The following is an 11,041-nucleotide window of genomic DNA, read 5'->3' on the forward strand; positions in this document are numbered from 1 at the left end:
TTGACAAAGTCAGTTCTCCTGCCTGGCCAAATCTGGACCGGGTACACAACTGGGATTCCAAGATGGTGCCAGGGAAGTTGGCATAACCCAATAGTGGCAAGGACGTCCACCTATGGGATAGCATCAGATGAGGAGGGTAACTAATACAGCGAGTTTGTGACAATCAGGTGAGAAAGCTCACAGGGCCTTGATGAGCGAAACTCTCTGTTGAACTTAATGAAAATGACACTTTGCCAAAATACAGGAAGATTTAGTGCCATGAAACCATTCTTGTAACTCAACTGTTTTAGCTCAGTATCATTCTTTCCGAATAAAAGCGCAGTACTGCAAATCTGAAATGCAGACAGGAAGTGCTGGAGAAACTCAGCAGCTCTGGCAGCATCTGTAGAGACAGAAAGAAAGTTAATGTTCTGATTCCCCTATGGCTCTTTTTGGAAATGAAGACTTGAAATGTTAACTCTGTTTTCCTATTTACGGATTCTACCAGGACTGCTGAGTTTCTCCAGCACTTTGTTCATATTTAATTCTAATGAATCTGTACAGTACACTTCCTAGGTGAATAAAACCTCCCTGAGAGCTCTGAACACAGTATACCAATGGGTATCTGAACAGAGCTCTGTGTAAATGTAACATCCCTTGCACTAATTCAAACCCTAGCCTTTTTCAGTTAGAAGCCAACACTGTATTCACCCTTTTAATTAATTACTTTTTGTATATGTAGTTTTTCTTGATTTCTGTATTTAGACCCCTAACCGTCTTAGCTCCTCCACATTGCTCTAGTTTCTTGCCCTATAAAATAAATTTGATCTATTTTTCTTAGTTTTAAAGTGGATAATCTGACAACAATTCATCTGCCATGGTTTTGCCCACGTACTTAATCTGTCAATGTACTCTCTTAACTTTCCGCACAAACCTATGCTACTTACTGTGCCAGTGAAGTTGGTCTCAGAAGTAAGATTAGATTCTTATTTCAAATATTCAAACTGCAAGGTAATAAAATTGGATTTTTATCGAAATTAATGGAATTTATATTGAGCTCCTTCTTTCTGAGGAGGAAAGCCCATTTGGAAATGATCTCCTGATTGGTCAGAGATAATGGAATAATTCCTTATCAATAATAGAGAACTGCAGCTAATGAAACCATAAGGCCGCTCTCCTCTTTCTGAACTGCAGACCCTCCAATCCACTGGGTACTAGCTCCTGCTTGGCTTGAACCTCCCCCTTCCTCAGTACCATCGCAGGAGAAGATGCTCAGGAAACATGGAGCTCCTTTCACAAGGATGATCAAACAGCAACTAAAATTGCTTTCTGAGAGTTTGCCATTTTCACATTAAATGTTTCTTAACTCCTTCATATTCACATAGGGGGTCTATCTGTTAGCAGCATGCACCTTTATTGTCAATGTCCCTTCACAGAAAAGGCTGCGGATTCAGAATGAAACAAAATAAAAGGAAAGAAAATAGAAACAGAGCTGTTATTGGATATGAAAGCTTTACTCTCCTATGACTTATATCTGAAGAAATTTCTACATTTAAACTTACCAATACACTCTAATCATGAATATTTACATATCTGAGCATGGATTACTATAATCCAGGCTGGTTAAAATTGATGGAGCCCTGCATCTGTGATATTTAATAAATATGTTTTTGTTCTAAAAATCAGAAACGATTTAGTGTAATATGATGGGAACAGAGACATCTGTTTACGCTGAGAGAGATTTAATATCGTGTATTGTTGTTTGAAGACATGTGATTGACTAAAAGGTTAATACCTTCAAAGGCAGCAGCTTGAGCAGACACACACATAGTTATGTAACAAAAACTACAATCCTCCTTTTCTTCCTGAAAAGGCACCAATGGTTTATTTGTTCATATGTTTACTCTGTTCTAAACAAGGAGTTCATGGTGCAACACAACCAAGTTTGGAACATAGATAGAACCCAAAATGTGATCTAAAACATTGTAACAATTTGGCCTTTAAGTTCCCAGATGTCTTGGGACAAATTGGGTAAATATAACTGAGTATTCAAAAATCTTCCTTGAACTAAAATTGTACTGTCCTCTGGCTTTTTAAAAATCTGTAAGGGAGAACACTTTCTGTATTTATTTCCAATCCAATAGTAACAGGCTTCATGCTTACACCAGGCTATTGTGTCCACTAACTTCACTTCATCTGGTGACCTCCAAACACAGCCTTTACGCTCATAGATCCCAACCTCCACATCTCACTTTTACCTCCTTCCCAAAATCTATAAACAGGATTGCTTGGGCAGACCCATTGTTTCTGCCTGCTCTAGCCCCTCAGAACTGAAAATGTGTTGCTGGAAAAGCGCAGCAGGTCAGGCAGCATCCAAGGAACAGGAGAATTGACGTTTCGGGCATAAGCCCTTCTTCAGGAATGAGGAAAGTGTGTCCAGCAGGCTAAGATAAAAGGTGGGGAGGAGGGACTTGGGGGAGGGACGCTGGAAATGTGATAGGTGGAAGGAGGTCAAGATGAGGGTGATCTTAGCCTGAAGAAGGGCTTATGCCCGAAACGTCGATTCTCCTGCTCCTTGGATGCTGCCTGACCTGCTGTGCTTTTCCAGCAACACATTTTCAGCTCTGATCTCCAGCATCTGCAATCCTCACTTTCTCCTAGCCCCTCAGAACTCAAGTCTTCCAACCTCAAATTGTTTTTTTTTATCCCCCGTCTAGTCCCTTCCTCCTTACACCTGTGATTCTTCTGACACTTTTCATCAGTTTCAGAATTTCCAATTCACAGGCTTCAGCTGCTCCTCTTTACCATGGACGTACTATCCCTTTACCTGTCCATCCCCCATTTGGATGGTCTCATGGCTCTCCAATTCTTCCTGGACAAATGGCCTGAACTGTCCCCACCCACCACCACCCTCCTCCACTTGGTCAAGCTCATCCTTACCCCCAACAATTTCTCTTTCAAGCCCTCTCACTTTCCTCAGGTCAGAGGGATGGCCATAGCTGCCTACATGGGTCCCAGTTATGTTTGTTTTTTGTGGGGTATGTGGAACATTCCTTGTTCCAGTCCTATTCCAAAACCCTATCCACAACTCTTTCTCTGGTGTATCAATGATATCATCAGTGCTGCTTCCCTCTCTGCTCTGGAATTAGAAAAGTTAATCAATTTCACTTCTAATTACTATCCCGCACTGACCTTCACCTGGTCCAACGCTGACTGCTTCCTTCCCTTCCTTGCCATCTCTGTTTCCATTTCCTGGGATGGGCTGGCCACCAATATCCTCTACAAACCCACTGACTCCCACAGTTACCTTGACTATACATCCTCACACCCTACTTCCTGTAAGGATTCCATTTCATTCTCCCAGTTCCTCCATCTCTGTTGCATCTGTTCTGCTGACACCAACTTCAACAAGAGAGCCTCCGAAATGTCCACCTACTTCTTCAACCAAGGATTCCCCAGCACAATGGTTGGCAGGGCCCTGGGCTGTGTCCGACCCATTTCCCGCAGTTTGGTACTCGCACCGTCTCTTCCCTTCCACAACAGCAATAGGGTCCTCCTTGTCCTCACCTACCATCCCAACAGCATCCACATCCAAAAGATCATTAGGCGCTATTTCCACCATCTCCAATGGGATGCCACCACCAAACACACATTCCCCTCCCCTCCCTTGTCAGTCTTCCACAGGGACCGTGGGCACCCAGGTCCAACTCCTCTTCCACTCCCACCGCAACACTCCCACAGCCTCATGACACCATCCCCTGCAATTGCAGAAGGTGTAACACCTGTCTGTTTACTTCCTCCTTCCTCACTATCCAAGGCCCCATAGACACCTTCCAGGTGAAGCAGCAATTTACCTACACTTCAACTCAATCTAGACTACTGCAATTGTTGCTCCCAAAGTGGACTCCTCTACACTGGGGGAAACAAAGTGCAGACTGGGTGACCGCTTGCAGAACACCTATGTTCTGAGCTTCCAGTTGCCTGCCGCTTCAACACTCCACCCTATTCACTGACCAACTTCTTTGTCTCAGGCTTCCAAAGTGCTCCAACGAAGCTCAGCACAAGCTGGGCAAACAACATCTCACCTTCCGCTTGTGAACCCTGTGGCCTTCAGGACTCGATATTGAATTCAAAAATTTTACGGCCTGAACACCTTCTCCTATGTCCTTACCTCAACCCTCACACACCGGGCCTTGTTATCCCATTGTCCCCATCAGCAGCTATTGATTCTCTCAGCTGACCTTGACCCATGCCCTTGCCCAATCACTGCTCCCTCTCTCTGGGTTCCATCTCCATTTATTGTTTAGCCCTCCCTCCCTCACCCTACCCTCAGCATAAATGCCTACCATTTCCGAGCAACAATCAGTTCTGAGGAAGTGTCACTGTATCTGAAACTTTTACTCTGCTTTCTCTTCACAGATGCTGCCAGATCTGCTGAGATGTTTCCAGAAATTTCTGTTTGTGCTCATGCTCCTAGGCTTCTTGAACAGATCTCTATGAAGGTGTGTGAGGGTAACACAGGACAAGTCACTCTCTGACATTCCTTCTGCTCCAATGCTATACTGTCCCTTTTAGGATACAGTCAACAGCAGGGAACTATGCCCAGCCAGTGTATTGCATAGGAGACTGAATCACCAAAGCACTGCCTTAGACAGGTTTCTGTTATCTAACCATATATTTTTTAAACTATCTTATATTGATCATCTGAACACATTTCAATCAAAGTGTCAAAAGTTTTCTAAATACATCTAAACAGTGATTTCTTGCTTTTGTTTTCTAGCTTGGACAACTGATCCCTAGTTAATGTCAAATATTGTATGTCTACATAGTCCACTTCCCCAGTAGAATATCTGAGCAATGATCTTAAAGCCTTGGAATAGGTTATACAGATCAATCCTTGTTTCTGAATTCCACAATCATACTCAAGACTATGTACTTGTAAGGAGATCAGCTCATAGACAATATAAATCTTACAAGGAAACTCCAAGAGGATGTCAAACAAGCTGGTGGAATGGTTGGAAATAACATGCAACACAACAATGTGAGCTGATAGGTTTTGCTACAAAGACTGAGAAAATGTCATAGAAGGAAGATGGTACAATTTCAAAGGAGCTGCAAGAACAGAGAGACCTAGAGACCTAGAGTGCTGGTACAGAAATCTCTGAATGTGCAGGAATGGCTAATAAAGCAGTTAATAAAGTAAAAGGGATCCTGAGTTTTCAGATGCAAGTATACTAAATAAAAACTAAGGATTATATCAAAGCTACATAAAATACTAGACCAGTCCCAACTTATGCAGGGCTTTGGTGTGGCCACACCTTGAGTATTGTGGGCAGTTTTGGTCTCCTTGTCTGAGGAAGGGCATTCTCATTGTTGAGGGAGTAGAGCGAAGGTTCACCAGACTGATTCCCAGAATGGCAGGACTGACTGGATCGACCGGACTTATACTCACTGGAATTTAAAGGAATGAGGGGGATCTCACAGATACATATAAAATCCTGGATGGCACTGGATAGACTAGGTGCGGAAGAATGTTCCCGATGTTGGGAAAGTGCAGAACAAGGGGTCACGGTTTAAGAATAAGGGGGAAGCCATTCAGGACTGAGCTGAGAAGGAATTTCTTCACTCAGGAGTTGTAAACCTGTGGAATTCTCTGCCGGGGCCAGTTCATTAAATATATTCAAGAGGGAACTGGATGTGGCCCTTGTGGCTAAACGGCTGAAGGGGTATGGGGAGAGGGTAGGAATGGGATACTGAGATTGCATGGTCAGCCATGATCATATTGAAGGGCTGAATGGCCTACTCCTGCACTTATTTTCAAAGTGTTTATGTTCCCCAACTTAAGAATTGGTCTAATTGATAAGAACATATTATCCTGAGGGCCCTTGCCAGGGTAGATGTGGAGAGAACGATTCTTCCTCTGGGTAAATCTAGAATAAGTTGACACTGTTTAAAAATCTTGCCTCCTCCATCTAAAACAAAGGGAAGCTGATTTTCTTTTTCTTTCTCGCAGAGAGTCACGGGAATTTGAAACTGTCTCCGCGAAGAGTTGGTGGAACCAATCACTGAATACTTAGAAGGTGAGGTGGATATATTCTTAATAAGCAAGGAGGTGAAAGGGAGGTGGAAGGTGAGTTTACAATCAGACCAGACATGACCTTATGAAGTGGCAGAGTAGACTTGAGAGGCTAAATGACCTACTTCAGCTCATTTTGGTACATTTGTGATTCTTGGCATCACAAATAAGAAGAGTGTAGAGAATGAAGAAGAGCTTTATATGAATATACATAGGGATGAAGCAAAGCAGATGGGTCTAAAAGAAGGTTTGACAGAAATATTTAAAATCCCGAAGGGCTTAAATGGAGTAAGTAGACAGAAACTTCTTCCAATTGCTGAAGAGCACAGAATAAAGAGGATTGGCAAAAGAAACAAAGATGAAATGAGGAAGTTTTATTTTTGCACACTGACCAGCAGATAGTTGGGAATGCATTGGCTAGTAAGCTTGTACAAACTAATCCAATATTTCCATCAAAGAGCAAAGAAATTGCAAGGATGTTGGCAGGAAGAGGGGGCAATGGGAATGATTGAATTGCCCTTTGAAAGAGCTGGCACAATGAATGAAAGTAATGATCAGCCTCTGTGTTATACTGTTCTGTGCTGCTGTGAATGTGTTCTTCTTATGGAACTGGTTGATAGACGATAACCGCAAACACAAAACTGACAAGCAATCATTTACATTTTCCACTGCAACAGCAGAGCTCAAGCAATCAGCATCAAGAATCAGTTAAAATTCCAATCCATGCTTTAAATAAAGCCAGCTCCAGAACAATCAAATCAAACAAATATGTTCAGAAAAGAGATCGGCTTCAGCTGAGTCACCTTGAATAAATGCAGCATTGAGCAGAAATTCCTTTACCTGTCAGATAAAGGAAAGAAACCTCAGCAAATACATGACAGTTCAAAATGCTACACAATGTAAGGATAGAGTGACAAAGATAGGTTTTTATATGTCTAATGTATATGTATATATATATATATATATATAAAATATACATATGCTGACACACAGAAATAACTTGTTCTTATATAGCATCTGCCACAGCTTCAGTTCATTACTGACAATGAAGCATTTATTGCAGTATAGTTATTATGATGATATCACAGAATCCAATATGTGCATAGCAAGCCTCCACAGAATTTATTTGCATTATTTTGGAATATGTATGTTGCTGATGAGGAAAGCATTTTTTTACCCACTCCTTGCCTTTGGACCGAATGGTTTGCTAGACCATTGCCTAGAGGGCAGTTCAGAGTTAAGTATATTGCTGTGGGTCTGGAGTCACATCTAAACCAGGCAAGGTGAGTATAGCAGATTTCCTTCCTCAGATGACATTAGCCAACATGATAACTTTTGTTTTTAAGTAAGAATTGACAATGCTTTCATGGTCACCATTGCTGAGCTTCGTTTTCAATTCTAGATTTTACTAACAAATACTTCCAACAGCAGTTGTGACAAAGCCAGGGGGAAGAGCGCAGAGGAGAGTACAAAATGGGATCCCACTGAGGAACCGGGATCAGGTACAGACAGCAATGCAGGAGGAATGGGAATTGTGGAGAGGGAGACTAGGAAATGGAGTCTACTGAAGGGGAATGGGGAGTTGGAGAAAGAGGGAGATGACAAAGAGGGAGATGACAAAGAGGAGTCTCTTTAAGACCATAAGACTGTAAGACATAGGAGTGGAAGCAAGGCCATTCAGCTCATCGAGTCCACTCCACCATTTAATCATGGCTGATGGGCATTTCAATTCCACTTAACCACGCTGTCCCCGAAGTCCTAAATTCCTTGCGAGATCAAGAATTTATCAATCTCTGCCTTGAAGACACCCAACGTCCCGGCCTCCACTGAATTCCACAGGCCCATCATTCTCTTGCTGAAGAAATGTCTCCTCATTTCCATTCTAAATTGACCCCCTCTATTTCTATGGCTGTGTCCACAGGTTCTAGTCTCCTGCCTAACAGAAATAACTTCCCAGTGTCCGCCCTTTATAAGTCATGCATTATCTTGTAAGTTTCTATTAGATCTCCCCTCAACCTTCTAAACTCTAACGAATACAATCTCCTCTGGACACGCTCCAGCGCCACTATGTCCTTCCTGAGGTGTGGTGTCCAAATTTGGACACTGTATTCTAAATGGGGCCTAACTAGACCTTTACAAAGTCTCAGAAGCATGTTGCTGCTTTTATATTCCAAACTTCTTGAGATAAAGTTTGGCTTATTCAGAGGAGGGAAGACTAGGGAATGAGGGCTGGAAGAGTTCAAGACAAGAGCCAAACTGGAAAAGATGGGCAGAGAGAGGGAGACTAAGAGTCTGAGACAGAGAAGACTAGCTAGCAAGCATCATGGAGGAGAACGCAATACTGGGTAGTTGAGGGGAAGAGAGGGAATTTAGGTAGAGAGGATCACAGAGGAGAGAAGAAGACTGGGTAATGAAGTAGATGCAGGGACAATATTTCCTGTGAAGCTTGGAGCCATAGTAAGGTGGTGAATATGTGTGGTGCCGAAAGAGGAGCACTTAGTAACAGGGTAAGCAAAACCTGGAGACTTTACTGTGAGTGAACAGTGAATGACAGTTTCCACTGATACTCAAATGGAAAAAACGGGGTAGATTTTCAGGATTCGCACTAAAGGAACTAATGAGGAAGGGGAAAGGAAAGCCTTGAACTGAGGGCTTCTAGGTAATGGGATGCTTCTCCACAAAAGGTTAATAGGGTGTAGAAAACTCCTTATTTTGAAAGGAGTTCAAAAAACAAGGGATATAAAACAAATTGGAAGGGAATAGGGTCACAGGGAAAGTTCATCAACACCAGTACAGTCAAGTTGAGCTCAATGACTTCTTGCATTATCATTATGATCATTCTGTAAAACCTATCCTTTACTGAAATATTGATGCTGACCGCTGAGATCTCATCCACTCAGCTCTTCTTAGTGAAGATTGATGAGAATTCTTCAGCCTTGTCTTTTGCATTGATGTGCTCATCTCCCCCATATTTGAGGATGGGGATATTTCTGGAGACTGCTCTGCTCCATTGAGTTGCTTATCTGGCCAGCAAATAAACGACTGTAGCTGGCAGGCCTGCAGAACCTAGACCTCATCTGTTGGGCATAGGATTGATTAGCTCTGTCTAACAACAGCTACTTCCTCTGTTTTGTTTTGCTTTCCCAATTTTGGCAGTAGTCCCTAGATGTTAGGAAAGAAGACTTTGCAGGATCGACATGCCTGTGTTTGCCAACCAAGTCTGGTGCCTAGATCAATGCTTCCTTTTTTCATTTGTTCATGGGATAGGGCATCACTCTCTGGGCCAGCATTTATTGCCCATTCCATGTTGCTGCTAAGAAGGTGATGGTGAGCTGTCTTATTGAATCACTTGGCTAGATTGATTTCCCTTTTGAAATTACGTAGCATTTTGGTAAAACTGAACAGTTTGTTGGACTGTTTCAAGGAGCAGTTAAGGGTCAATCAGATTGCTGTGTCACAAGTAGGTCAGACAGGCTACTGATGGCAGGCTTCCCTCCCTAAATGACATGGTGACCTGGATGGACTTTTACAATGGTTAGTTATGACAGCTTTCAATTCTGGATTCGTTAATTCACTGAGCTTAAATTCCACCATCTGTGGGATTTGCACCCAGAACCAAAGGAAGGAAAGTGGAGTTGAGGATTATGAGATCAGCGGTGATATCATTGAATGGCAGAGTGGACATAATGGGCTGAATGGCCTACTTTTGCTCTTCATGGTCTTAACATTCGCTTCGGCCTCTGGCTTACTAGGCCAGTGACATCACCATCTGTCAACTCTGACAGAACAGGAGTAGATTATTTGCTAAACACCTCCGAATTGAGGTTTGAATCCAGAACCTTCAGACTGCATGAAACATTAAGTTGAAGTCTTATAGACTTGGGCTGTACAGACACTATAGGCAGAACCTCCCCAGCCTCTCGATGATGTGGGTGCATGGTGAGAACATTGGGAAAATTGGGTGAGGTGTCCAGTGAGAACTTTCTCAATGCTAAAAGCCATTTTCCAACCAATTGTTAAACAGGGAGACAAAATTCTGACTAGTGAGGCATTGAGAGGCCTATTGCTTTATGATTCATTATCACGCTCATTATTACTTAAACTAAACTCATTAGTACGTGTTATCCCATTCATCCACTCACTGACTGAAATTGGACAACCTAATGTGAAAGACACAGTGAGTCCTGGTGATTCCAGGTGTCCTCCAGACCTCCATCTTGGACACCTGGCATCAGACCTCAGGGCATACTCCATGGTCAATCACACATGATCCCATCCACAGGCATTGACATCAGACACTTACAAACCTCACTGCATCATCATAGCACCTCCCTGATTCATTTACCATGCAATTCTGCACCTGCATGCAACATTTGGAGTGCCCTGACACCTTTCAATGGAATGATGCTGTGAGGACAGTTTGCCAGATCCCAGGTAAGTGAGGAAGTGGCATGGTGACCATGCAGAGCTAGTAGTGTGGAGGGGTTGTATAGGTGAGCTCGAATGAGGGAAGTCATTGCATGCAACAGTGAGAGTGGTAGGGCATGGGCCTTGGTATGAGTTGGATACAGTAGCAGACATTGATTGGGTGTGAGGTATTGCACTGAGGATGACAGCACTTACCCTGGCGGCAGAGAAACATTCACTGGTGTTCTTGTTAAATCGCTGGGTGCTCCTTCAGATGACAACCTCAGATCAGACTGGCAGGGACTGGTGTGGCCTTCTCAGCTAGTCCTGAGGGAAGAGGACACTTTGTCTGCAAAGCAGGGCACTAACATTCCCCTTCTACGTTTGGGGTAAAAGTCACAAATGGTGTAAGGCAACTTCAGACTACCAGCTGTTGACTGGGGGAACAATACAGGGCTGGTGCCAGAAATTCAGGATACCCCAGCAGTGACGAGTACCTCCAAGAGGGCGAATTGGGCGTAGGGAGGAGCGTAGGATGATTGGGGCACCAGTGGAGCAGGTAAGTCATTCAAGAGACTG

The sequence above is a fragment of the Chiloscyllium plagiosum genome, chromosome 17, assembly GCF_004010195.1.
Source record: "Chiloscyllium plagiosum isolate BGI_BamShark_2017 chromosome 17, ASM401019v2, whole genome shotgun sequence".
Lineage (NCBI taxonomy): Eukaryota > Metazoa > Chordata > Chondrichthyes > Orectolobiformes > Hemiscylliidae > Chiloscyllium > Chiloscyllium plagiosum.